Raw genomic sequence first — 13,648 nt, forward strand, 5'->3', positions numbered from 1 at the left:
TTGTGTGTCTACATGCGTCTACTGCAGCGTTTGTGTTCCAATTTCTGTTTGTTGAAGCGTTATATCACCGCCTCATAGATGCTATTTATTAGCCCGTTTATGACAGTTCCAACTCTAAGTTAGTATGAAGCTAACAGATGTTTTATTGTCATTGTTTGTTATGTTCAGTTTTGGCGGTGTAGCATTAAACAGCTTGAAGCCTCTTTTTTGAAGATTTATTCACGACGCCAAACTGCTACTTGTTGTGAAGTGGTTTGAGTTGAGCTCACTGCCAGTTCTGAAATTTTTGCTCTCATATCTTGGAAAACTCGTGTCACTACTATCCCAAAGCACAACTGTATTAGAATTTAGGTTCTAAATGTAGGTTAGTGCTTGTGACAGTGTTTAGGCCATCAGAGAAGGTCTTGCTAGCCCTGATGATCCACCATTGTGAAGTAGAGAACGGAAATCCCAAGCGGAATCGCTTTAGAAAATACAATAAGTCGGTGGAGAAAAAAAACCAAAAACGCCCGAACAGCCACATGAAACGCTCGCCATTAAGGCAATCTCCTGCCCGATTAAATCCCACACGCGACGGTCGCTTTTAATCGTCGCCTCACTTTAAAAGTGCTGATGATCCAAATAGTTATTTGGTGTTTCTTTACTTCTCCGCTATGCGAACGCAAAGCCTGAAAAGCGGCGGTCAGTGTGTGCGAATCCCATCCGGCTCGCTGGCTTCCTCGCCCGCTTAACTTTATGTGGACTTGCGGTCGGGAGGTTTTGGGTTATTTCGGAACGCAAACGGCGAGGAACAATCTGAAACATTTTAACGGGGCGATCCTTCAAAGGGAAGTCAGCTCTCTGGTGAAGCTCATTAACAGACACGATCCAGATTGGTCCCAAACGCTTCGGCGTTTTACGGGCCTTCCCCCCCAAATGGGCCGAATCTTTATAAACATGAACGAGATATTTTGGGCCTGCAGGCGTTTCGCTCCCAACATCTCGACTTTAAAGAGGGTATTGGCATCAATACAAAGACGCACATGTGACAATCACACATCACAGAAGTTTGGACCGACATGAATGCACTTTGTTTTGATATGTAGATCAAGAAAAAAAGAAAGGAAAAGCAGGAAAGAAAAGGAAGTAAGACGAGAGAGGAATGGAAAGGATCTTTTTTTTTTTTTTTTAACGCTACAAAACCTTTAACTTGCTACAGATCACAATTAAAGAAACACACACGCGAGCGCACACGCCTCGTTCCTTTTAAGTGCGACATCTGAAATTGTCATTAGAAGGTTTGCGATCCTAAAGTTCCCATTGGCGTCATGTTTGCTTCTTCGGCTTTCTTCTTCCGCGTCTTCCCTTTCTCCATCTCACACTTCATTCTCTCGGGCTATTCGTAGAAAGTCCTTTTTCATCTTGCCTGTTTTGCGGTGACGCACGTAAAGCTCGTTAGCGCGCTCAGCGCCACAAGTCAGGTGGCGGCCGGACGGAGAGAGCTTTTGCCAAGGCAAAGCGACGCTCAACATGTTTTTGGGACTTTTGAGAATTCCACTTCAGTTCTGTGGATGGCAGTAACGTGCATTACAAACATGTCAAGTGTATTTAGCCCTCTATCATGTTTTGTTGACTTCATTCTTCATGTCGGACGTCGCTGCTAACTCACCAACCAAAGGTGATCAAGTCAACTTCATAGCTCATTGGCAATCAAGATAACCTCAGAAGAAGCGATTTAGTAATAGTCAAGAATTGAGGTTCAGCAACAGGTGACAGTTTTTCCTGAAATATCATAGCTATAAATTAAATTTAAATTAAACGTTCTGCTTTCTGCGAGGGGATTTAAAAATGTAATCTAAAACAGCAAAAAGCTTTTTGACCTTGATGGATATAATAAAGTGTCATGTTGGCATGTTAAATGTCGCAGATAAAAGCGTGCTAGACGTTAACGACCTCCCCACTGTCGAAAATAAGATGTTAGCATGTGGAGCTACAAAAATCTCTCTGTCGCAGGACAGTCAAAAGGTTGGGAGGTCAGGCCCCCGCTGACCGCTCCTCGCGGCCGCTCGTCAATCCGTCAGGCTCACGTGAGCACGCGACTATTTATGTGACACAAGCTTGCGTGAGGAAAAAGCATGTCAAGAATTCACAAAGGACCCTCATCAAGACTCTAATCAGCTCATGTTGGGGAATGACAGAAGGGAGGGATGAAAAGAAAAAAGGATGACAGAGGGAACGAAGTGAAGGAAAAACAAAAAGGAGGGGAAATGAAAAGGAAAGTAGATGAAAATAACGCAAGGAAAGCCACAAAAAAAAGGGAAGCAGGGAAGCAAAAGGAAGTAAATGCAAGGGAAAGAAACTAAGCGAAAAGGCAAAGAAGGGAAAATCCAGTAGAGGAAGACGTGAAAGCAAAGAAAGGACAAAAAAGGAGGAAAAGAAAAACAAAAGCAAAGAAAGTAAGTGCGAAAAGTAAAGACAAAATAGCAGCAAGCAGGCGTCGTATCGTGAAAACAAAAAAAAATTCAAGCACAGCTGCAAGTTGAAGCCAGCAGCCATACACATTATCATCATTAAGTCATTGCGAGTGTAAACGCAAAAAGCCAAATGAGGCCCCGCCCCTCTGATGACATACGCATGCCGGTGTGTAACCAACGTGTGCGTTTCCATAAAGAAGCCCCCCAGGTGAAAGGACCGCCCACTTGCCCCTTGTGGCACTTTTCAGCCGCTTCAATTTCCTTCTTTCACTCAACACATGCGGTGACGCGCACACGCTCACATACACACACTCGCCTCGTGCTGCTTTAAAGCGTCGCCTATCCAAACAGGAAGTTGGCCTCTGCCCCGGCTGCAGTTGAGGCTTCATGGGTGGAGATTTCATTAGTGGCGGCTAACAGGCTAATTATCCGCCTGGGCGCACCTGTAAAACTTTACTGAGTGTCAATCTTGCTCTGGCGCGGACCTAGGTGTGGGTCTGCGTTTGTGTGTGTGTAGTCGTAGATGGTATGGAGCAAACCAGGCGGTTTGCATGATGCGGGAAGAATCATATCCATCATGCAACAAAGCGCAGTTGAGCTTTGCAAACATTTTTCGAAACAGAAAACACATACATTGATTTCTGGCCACTTGAGGCCAGCAAAAAAAAAAAAAAATGAGATGAGGGTTCAACTCAATGCAAGTCCTCGACTTAAATATGACATAAAATGTTCAGATGAAAAGATGTGGCAACACACACCAGAGTCTTTAACATTAGGAAATTCTCACCTTTTTTACTACTAGAGTGCCCCAAAAAAAAAAAAAGAAGAAGAAACCCTCACCGGCGCCCCCTGCCTGGCAGCCTCTTTGTAGCGGTGTTGCGGCCACATCAGATGTGGGGGCAATAAAGCAGAGAACGAGTTGGGGGAGTAGGTGGGGGGCCAATGTGTGAATTTGTAATGTGCTTATGCTCAAACTGCGGCCACAGGAGATGCGGGTGCCAAAACGCTGAGCAACACACTCGCCAAGCAGAGGGGGGGGAGAAAAAGCAAGGCCAACCAGAGCACCCTGAACACCTTTCATCGTTGTGAATGTGAGGTTCTCTGAAGTTGATGCACGTCGCGCAAAGTTACAGAAAGTGTAACAGTGGTGCTAAACCTCAGGCGCATGGGCCCCTAGTGGTCCTCAAACGTCAATTTGGGGTTCTGCAAAAAAAAATATCTGACACTTCAACTATTCATGTTTTTTTTTTTTTTTTTTTTAACTTACTGTCACCTGAAAACTGCACCTCTTCACATTTTTTGTGTTATTTTTTAAATGCCAAATTTGCCACCAGACGGCACCAAAGGCTTGCTTCTTTTGGCTTGGCTCCCGCCAACCCCTCTCCCTTCTTCTATTATGGCGCACCTGCATATGGGATGTGGTGGCGCGCTGACGGCTTGTGAAGGCTGCCCTCTGCAAGAGACTTGTAATGCCCCCCCCCCACCTCCACTTAACTAGTCTGTGTGTCATGTATTAATTATGCCTATTTCATGAGTTTTTTTTTTTCCAGTATGGGTTGTTGTTTCTCTGAAAATTTTAGAGAGCCCTACATCGAAAAAGTTTGTGGACGAATACATTTGCAAGAACTGTGGGACCTGTTGAGAGCACTTGGCTTTAGGTGGGTGGCGGGTCCAGGTCTTGGAAGGTCATGGAGCAGCAGAGGAGCAAATGGTGTCGCTTCCCTCAACGCCAGGGCAAAGTTCAGAGGGGGACTCTTACGACAGCACTTCTTACCTACAGCATGGACACATAAATGGCTGCGTTTTTTTTTTACGGCCACAAATGGCCTGCCAGTTTTGGACGCTCCCCCCCCCGTGCCAAAAAACATGAGGCTAATCAATTCAAGTCGTATGATGTCATCGTCAAACAAATTGTGATTTTAATGCGGTGTGGCTCTGCAGACCTGAACAAGATGGATTATCATAGAATAATGGCGTTATGCGTGCGTTGATTTTTTTGTTTTTGTTCAAAATTATGATTTAAAGAACAACAATCTGGGGACAAATTGGAAAGTCACATTGGCCTTGCACCACATGATTGCACTTGTGTGGATAGTTGAAATTTTGTTATCGTTCTATGCGTCAACATCCTATGCTAGCCTGTTGTGGTGTCTCATTCATAAAATTTAGCTTGCGTTTTTTTTTTTTTTCGGGAACCACAAAACTGGGACGCAGAACTGAATAATTGCAACTCCTTATGTCCCCTCCTGAGGGGAAAAAAATAGTTTTACAAGACTAGCTTTAGTAAAAATGACTGGATTGCTTTAAAAAAATGTTGGATTTCAATTCAGTCAGCAGATAGACGACTGCAAAGTCCCGAGGCTTCAATAATTCCGCCTTGAAGCGAGTTCACTGCAAACTGCCGTCACCTTCGCTCGGTTCCAACTGAGCTGAAGGTCCCCGAGGTTAAGAAAATAAAAAAAAAAAAAGACGTTTCATTGTTGCATTGGTAGCGAAGGCTTTGCTTTTCTCAAAGCCGCTCCCTCGCGCAGACGTGCTGACTGCGGTGATTTTGTGGGCGCAGTGGACCGTGGTGCACCCTTCACCACTCGCCGCTCCGCAGGCGGGGGTGTGCTGCTCAAACGGAGGCGCTGCGAAAACCATCTCGCCGAACCCCGCTCGACGGAGGCCTGCTGACTTAATATGATGTGGCCAAGCCAGGTGGGCATGTCAAATAAGCTTCAATAAAAGAAAGGGAAAAGAAACAACTTTTTTTTTTTTTTTTTATAAATCGGAAGCAGTAGCTTTAGGAGATAATTGCTCAAACAGATTTCGGAAAACTGAAAAACACGGAAGACTGATTGTTCTGCTTTTTGTTGTTGTTTTTTTTTTTTTTTTTACACACAACCCTGTCAAGCAGCGATTAATGACACACCCCAAAAAAAACAATAAAACTGGTGCGGCACAAGCGTGATGCAAATCCGTTTGCCCACCTTCGCCTGTAACCCAAAACCGTCACACCAGCACCCATATGCTGTTATTTGAAAATCAAATTACCACATATCGTCGCTCTAATCCAAACAGTTTGACACCAACGATAAAGAAATACTTCCACATCTGGAGCAAATGATTAAATCCAACTTTTATCAACTTTATCTCCATTGCACAGGATGTCCTGACGCTTCACAGTATGAAGGTGCCGGTGTTGGCCAGTGGGGAGTGTTTACACACTTGTGCTACCTCCGCCGCCACACATAGACACGGTCACATGTGCACGCAGACACACACACACACACCGCTGGTGTACCTCCTGTCCCCCTCTGCTTCCACTTCTAATATATCAAAGCGTCCCAGTGTGGCTGCGGATCTCAGCGAGGCTGCCTTCGCTTAGGCTAGGCAGGAATATTTTTGATCTCGCACACTCCGACACGCACAACGCAAGGTGATGAAGGATGGCACTCCCATCTGATTCACACACACTTTCCCTTACCAAACACCTGCAATAACACCACAGGCACACACACAAAATGGCACAAATGGCTTATGCGGAACCTGCCTGTGTTATACTTGTGTTATAGAATATTAAATTTAAGTTTAATTTTTCCAAGAATCAACAAACCCCAAATAGCTGTAAAATCGACTAATTGTACTAGAATACAAAATATGAAGCACATGGAGGACGAAATAGAAGAGCCACTTGTTGCACTATCATGTGCAATATGTCATGAGTAATTGCGCTGGCCTATCTTTGGTGATAAAGCTTATCTGGGTCCACTTCCTAGTGAGCGGCAGGAGGAGGAGCAGGAGGAGTAAAAAGATTAGACGGGAAAAACAGAGGAGCCATTCATGGAGAGGCTTCCTCTGGGAATGTGGTGCTTTGTACCGACAAGAACTGTGTGAAGACGTGTGTGCGTGTCCGTGTGGGAGTCAGAGACACATCAGGGTCAAGCAGAAATCATCAGAATAGGTGCCGGAATCCAATAGAGCGGAACATGGTGTATGTATTTGATCCATATGTAGATACATGTATAGAACACACAACTCAGTGCGTGTGGTCTCATCCTCCCATCCTGTTTGGGAATTGGGGGGGGGGGGCTGCTTCCTTTGGCTCGGAACCCTCTGTTGTGACTACATTAGAAGGCCCAACTCAGACGCCTCCGCCTCACCTTGGACACCCTCTGAAGCCAGACAAGGTCCAAGTGAAGTTGTAAGCAGGTTTAAATTTTTTCATTACACAGGCGGCCCTCGGTTCATGACCGTCTGTATGTTCTTATCCCTTCACTCGAGCGACAGCGCATCTGAATTTTGCCTCCCCCCCTCCCTCCAACCATCACTGTGTGTAGGTTATTGCAAGTACACTGCGACTTGAGAATGATTATGCAACCTCACACACTTTGCAGACAACATAAAAATGCCATGGAGGGTCTCATCCTGCCCGCGGGCCTTCAGTTTGACACCTGTGATCCATTTGATTAGTTGTCCTCTAAGGAAAAATACTTGCACAGCAATGCACCCTGACAAAGTACACACGCACGCAAACACAGGCCAGCGAGACCGAGAGTCACAGGGGGGGGGGGACCTGGAATGAATTTCTCTGTGTTTACCCAAAATATACAGAACCCAGGCCGCCTCCGTCCAAGACGAGCGCCGACAAATCCGCCAACCGCTTATCAAATTAAACCGCCATTAGCAGCGTAAACACACGGCCTGGCGCATACGCTCACAAACACGGGCCGAGTGCCTCACACATGTTCACGCAAAAGCCCTCCTTCCTGCTCGGAATCCCCGTGTCTTTGGTCACCCGCTTCGGTTGTCCGTCAGCGCCTGTCGCCGCGCACGTCTGGAATCGGGCGCTGGATTGCAGAGGTGAGAAAAAAAAAAATACTTCTATTCTGAACTTGCATTCAACGCTATAATGACTCACAGCTTCTCTGCACACGAAATAGTATGTTCTCTCTCTTTAAAAAAAAAAAAAAAAGCTGATACTGAGAACAAAAAAAAAAAAGAAAATAGCTAGCGCTTGCACGCCCTCATAATTTTGCTAACATTGTGAACTGAATAACCCCAAAAAATAATACATTACACAAATTGAATAAGTTACAGGAACAAAGTATTTGTACTTCATTACATCCCACCACTGGCAGATTGTCTCCTTTAACGTCACAGGTGACGACACCCCCCCCCCCCCCCACCAAGCGTGGCATCCGGGCTAATTCCTTCCATGCGCGCTTGTTAATGCGCAGGATTCTGCCATAAAGCGGCGAGCACAGGTAACAAGTCTCATGAAAGCCAGGCAGCTGTCGGGGGGATTTACCTCCTAACGGACGCTAAGGTAAACTGCCACAGTGCGAGACGGCTGTTAAAAAGAAAAAAAAAAAAAAAAACGGACGATTTTTTCCTTCCTTTTTCCTGTGCGGCCCTGAGGGAGCGCCTGACCGGAGTGAATAGAATAGTCCATCAGTGTAAAGCAGTCATCATGCACACAGAACGACATGGCTGAACTAATCGCCTTTATGGCCCGTGTCCCACGTACGGTTAGTGGTTAACGACGCTAAAATAATTAATTATACATGGGGAAAAAAAAAAAGTGGCCACACAGGAGGGGCATTCCCGATACTGAGTAGCAACTAGAGCTTCAAGAAACCAGAAAACGCTCCCGTCATGAGACCTCCGCCAAGGCCAAAAATAATCTCGAGCATGTTGGTCTGACTTGCCGGATTGGTTTAACAATGTCATACTGGGTGATGTTATTCCACTCCCATCCTGCAGGTGGCAGCATCACAAAGATTGCCAGTTCCACTCAAGCCGAATGTGATTACGGAGAAGAATCTATTTGCAGTGTTTGCGTGCGCTTCTCGCCTGAAACTTATCCAAACAGAAACTCAATCATTTGAAATTCCAGCCCACGTCTCCGCTATTTCCTAATAAATCCAAGCGGGGGCCTTTTCCAGCTTTTGCAGGAACAACGAGTCATGAAATGGGTGATTTCAAACGGCAGCGCTTGAATGTTTTTAGTTAACTTTATTGATCCGTGGCCGGCGCAAAATACCTCGGCCCAGGCGGATTCACACCTCCCGACGTTCGGGAGACACCTTAGATGCCAGATGGCCGGGAGCCCACGCTCCCCTACAGCGATACGACTTCTGCCGTGGCCAAAAATAAGACAGCGGTTTTGTAATGTTAGCATTTAATGTGGATTTTATTGAATTTAAGTTGTGAAAGAGGTCACGCCGTTGTAGTACGAATTGTACTGTAAACACAAGACAATGCGTTTTATGACACCGGGGGCTGTTCAAAAGTCAAAAGGACTTTAGCCATTGAGGATGACGTAAACGGAAGCAATAAACATTATTTAAATGTATAGATAATGACTGCCATCAAACAATTAAACGAAATAAGTAAAAGTGCCCAACAACTAAAATAATTAACCCTTTATTAACTGCACAGGCAAATTATAGTCCAAAAAAATTATCACACAGATGTTTCTTTTAATCAATTGTTCAGGGTTGGGAAAAATCCGCTCTGAATGCCGACATGGTAAGGGAAAATAAATTGGTTCTCACGTTTTCGAGAACTTGAACGGTCATAATATAGGAAGAGTCCAGTTTCCAATCACATCTTTGGGATGTTATCTCTTCTCCGGACTAATTTAACGTGCGATTTCATTGCTGTTATCTTTGGCATCCTCAACTCAGTGTTCGTTGATAATGCTTCGAAATACAACAAATCAGTTATTTTTCCACTTAATGCGCCAGTAGCACTTCACAATGATGGCGTTGTTGACCCGCACACAGTTATCGCGGTCCAGTATTTGCGAACGCGGCCTCAAAATAAAAACTGGATAGTTGCTGTAAGAAAAGAATGGCTTAAGGGGTCATTTTATCTTAGCACAAGGTGACCAGTAGAGACAGGAATGTGGGAGATTTTAGTGTCCGGAAAGCACATCCCCGTGTTCTTCATTATTTTGTTTAGATTCGCAACACGTAAGTTCCCCTCAGGGACGGAAAAGCGGCGAGGTCCTTCTCTTCCCACAACTGTCCCGGCGACTGCTCGGCTGTCAATCACATGAGGTCTGTTGGCATCACGCACAGGCACATGGTTGTGAAGGTGTTTCTAATTTTTTTTTTTTTTTCATATTTATTCAGCCTCTCCACCCCGGAGTCAAATTCAACTCTGCTAAAACTACAACCTCAAGTTGAACTGCCTTTAACGACGACAAGGAAACTTTTGGCATTGTTTCGGACTTTTTTTCCCCCCAAAAGTGTTTTAGGGTGAAAACCGGATTACGTTTTGTGGAATCCATTCAAACCTTTATGAGGTAAAAGTAGTTCATTTATTTCTCAAACGTAATTGTTGTTCCAAAATTGCTTTCTTACAGAGATTCTTAGTTATGAAACTTCCCTCTCACAAACAAGAAAGATTGCACAAAAAAAGTCATACCCAATAAATTCACACATTTAATACTTCTCAAAAGACTTCCTAGCTTTTTATACTTCAAATAATTTACAGGTCATTTTTTTTGGTAAAATTCTACCATTGTTAATCACCATGCAAGTACATAAGAAATTAGATGAAACTATTTTATAGAAAAATAAATGTTGCACTTTTCACCTTTTTGACTCCTCTTTTCTGACTGGCTAAAACGTATCGGACAGTCTACAAATGTGTTTTCCCAATGACATTAATTTGACTAAATTGCTGTTTTATGTAATACGATTCCCCGTTTGTTTGTTTTTTTGTTTTTTGTTTTTTTACACGTGTTGATGTGAGAGCTGGTGTATTTTTCAGGGTTCCATACACATGCGCGCAAAACTTGTGTTTCTTTCCACACACGCATGCACAAATTAGAGGCTGAAACCACCACGGCGCGCTGCATCATTACGCCAATAAGAGTTCACATTAATCTCCGCGCACTGACGACTATTAGCGCTGCACCGCAGAGGCTCCCATGGCAGAAATAGCGGTCGCTCGGCTGGCTACGATGCTGGACGGCACCTTGCGAGGGACGCTTAAAGAGTGTCGGTGTACAAACGGCCTGATGGCCAGCACATGCCCTGCACGCACAAAACCAGAGCATGTTTAGCCAAGACTTATTAAAGCGTGTTTTTTTTTTTTTTTTTTTCTGTTCATACATCAACTGATTTGGAGCATAACGACCTGCCAGACAGTTTTGCCGCTAATTAAATGTAACATAAGATCGTTTGAGGGAAGCCATTTGGAGCGTTGGAATTATAAATCCTTGCTGCTTTTTTTTCCTTTTATGCTGACAAGCATGAAAAAGTGACAACTATAGTTTGTTTATATAATAGCTAGTGGGATTACACCCAAAAAAAAACTATTATCATGACACTCGGTGAAATTTATTTTTATCTTGCCATTAGAGTCAAATGTCACAAAATTTCCTTCTTATGAGACACAATGAAGCAAACTTGTATATAGGCAACACACAGGCAAATTGATTGGATCCCGAGGTTGCTTACTATGGGAAATTTCCATGGTAATTTAAAAATCTTTTTAAAAATAAAAAAAAATTTTAATGTATTTTTTAATGTTAAAAAATCGGGATGCGCGTTCCTCACTTTTCACCACCGATTGTAGCATGCTTAACGTAAGAACAAATTAAACAAAGAAATAAAACAGTTTGCTGCTGCTTCCGGCTTCAAGAACGCATTAAGCATCAATCCCACGAGAAAAAAAAGCTCTAATCGTGGCGAAAGCAGGAAGGGCGAAAATGGGTGGTTGGACGAGGAGGGGGTGCCGAATCCATGTACGTCTGGACAGGAAATGGGCCGCTTTAAACTTTGACCCCCGTCCACTAGGCACCTTTTTTTTTTGTGTCTTAGAACAGGTTCTTATGCGCTTGACTGACAGATGGTCGTCAGCGAGCCGTGCAGGTGCTCTGCCCCCAGGTGGAGACGGCGAGTGAAGGCCGACCGAGGGGGATGGAAATCTTGGAACGGTGGTCAGGTAACAAACTTAGGGGAGTGTCCACTTGGATGGGCTGGGATCGGTTCTTGGCGGGACAAAACCACAAGGGTTGTTTGCTTCGCCGCTGGGCCGCAATAAAAGAATATTGCCTCAGCGACCTTCCCGGAACATGACCTCGGATATTGTTCCCTTGAAAACGGTTTGTTCTCCTTTTAAGATTTTCGGACCGGACCGCAAACGCCGAGCGGGAGGAGGAGAGCGAGAATGCGGCGTGGCGGCTCCCCCCCCTCCCTCCCTTGAGCGTCGAGGGCCAGGGGTCACTGCTGGGGACTCTCCCCTGAAGGCAAGTCGGCTGCAAGCGGGTAATAATAATATACGTTTTGGATTTCTGGGCCAGCAAGTCTGCCTTCAGGAAGTTCTTGACGAACGGCAATAGTACAACTAAAACAATGGAATTTATTTAACTTTAGTGCATGGTTTTTGTTTTAGCGTGGAAATGACAACCTGAAACTGAAAAAAAATTATACGTTGATATATGATGCATAGATGGGTAGCAGACAAAGGGACTTTGGATTAAAAATCATATTTATCCTAAAATGCAAAATTTCAAGCCAAAATGGCTGACTTTCCGTGTCTTTTTTTGGGGGGGGGGGGGTGTTCACTCAGGATAGACATACCTTCTAGATTTCATGTTGCCAAGTGAAACAGGCTTTAGGGGCTGAATTTGAAAGACAATGACACCAAGGTGAAGACGGTGAAGCTTTGGAGAACATTCCTCAAAGATGCCGAATTATATGAAGAATAATAACGACGGACAAATGAAGCAAGGCCTCTCGTAACATACGCGCACACATACACGCGTGCAAACACGCACACGCAGCTAAAGTTTGGCCCAGCCTAAATAAGTCCATTCCAGACGTCTAATCCTCGGCTTCGCCGTGTTTGCTTTTGTGTTTATGCAAGAATGTCAGCCGTTCGAGGACACAGCACGGAGAAAGGTCAAACCGCGAGACCCCCGGAAAGACTCGGCAAACATGATTAAATTCTAATTTGTTATAGAAGGGATGCCATTTACGATTGAGCTGGCAATGCAAGCTTTCCCCTCAAGGCTTGAATCCACGCAAGCGCAAATGATGAAACCACCAAACATTTACATCAAAAGGCCTATAATATTTTTACATTAATTTAACAGCCTTTATTCTGTGAAAAAAATATTTTAAAGTGCAATAATTATTTTATAATTACTTCTCATTAAACAGTTGGTTCATTAATTTTTGTTCAACCATTTGAATAACATCCAACCAATTTTACATGTACAGTTAATACGTCTACACACCCCTGTTCGCATCCCAGCTTTTTTTGTGATATTACAAAAAAGCACCAGATAAACTTTTTAAAAAATTACATTTGCAATTAATGTTACCTATAAGCTGCACAATGCAAACAAACTTTCTAAATATCTTTTTGAGAGGAATGTAAATCATCAACAATGGAAATCAGGTGGTTGCACAAGTATGCACACCCTCTTACAACTGGGATGTGGCTCTGTACAGAATATACCAATCACATTTAAATGCATGTTAAATGGAAGTCAACCCGCACCTGCCAGCAATTAAAGTACCTCTGATTCATACCAAATCTATTTCAGATGTTTGATTTTTTTTATTTTTAATTATATATCATATTATTTTTATTTATCTATATTATAATTTTTGTTTTTTTTTAATTATTTATTTGTACTATAACGAACTGCTATTTCCACAACCTTAATTAAGACCTCAGTTTGAGGGGAGTTGGGGGGGAACCACCCCAAAGCACCATGCTTCACTGTCAAGTATGGTGATGTTTTGGGGATGAGCAATTTAGCATTTGAGCCAAATATACCTTCTGGCCAAAAAGTTCAACCTTGGTTCCATGGCAAAATTTCCAAAACGCAAGGGAAAATGTTTTCCTCTGTTTTTTTTCCCAGGCTTATAAGACACCAACATGTCAATAAATCAAATTAAATCTATATTTGTCTATGTATCTATAATCCTCACCTGACTGTATTTGTCCTTTTTGTTTTTTACATTTTGTCGTCATTCGTGGAGCTTGGAAAATCAGTAGGGGGAGTAGTTGGCAGAAAACACTTGAGTCCACATACCTGGAGGAAATAAAAAAAATAAAAAAAAAAAGGTCACAAATTTCTACTTACACTGCTACTTCCCACAGCAATCCCTCCACTCTATGCACGTTGAAGCTTTGTTTTGAAATGTGGGTTAACACTGGATAATTGGCACACATCTACA

At 43.6% G+C, this 13,648-nt stretch overlaps 1 long non-coding RNA gene across 4 annotated transcripts in view; it reads right to left on the minus strand.

Annotated features, from left to right (window-relative positions):
- LOC148316662 (uncharacterized) overlaps positions 1-13,648 on the minus strand; it is a 36,327-nt gene that overhangs the window by 19,091 nt on the left and 3,588 nt on the right. For 2 of the 4 annotated variants that reach the window (XR_015840208.1, XR_015840209.1), the window contains exon 4: positions 13,400-13,503. This is a non-coding gene — a long non-coding RNA (uncharacterized LOC148316662). Of the gene's footprint in view, positions 1-4,084; positions 4,228-12,590; positions 13,504-13,648 lie in introns of those variants that run through there. The other 2 variants (XR_015840210.1, XR_015840207.1) reach the window with 2 other exon arrangements.

Source organism: Idiotropiscis lumnitzeri, chromosome 21 (genome assembly GCF_059441095.1).
Source record: "Idiotropiscis lumnitzeri isolate Australia: NSW breed Sydney's pygmy pipehorse chromosome 21, RoL_Ilum_1.0, whole genome shotgun sequence".
NCBI classification, from domain to species: domain Eukaryota; kingdom Metazoa; phylum Chordata; class Actinopteri; order Syngnathiformes; family Syngnathidae; genus Idiotropiscis; species Idiotropiscis lumnitzeri.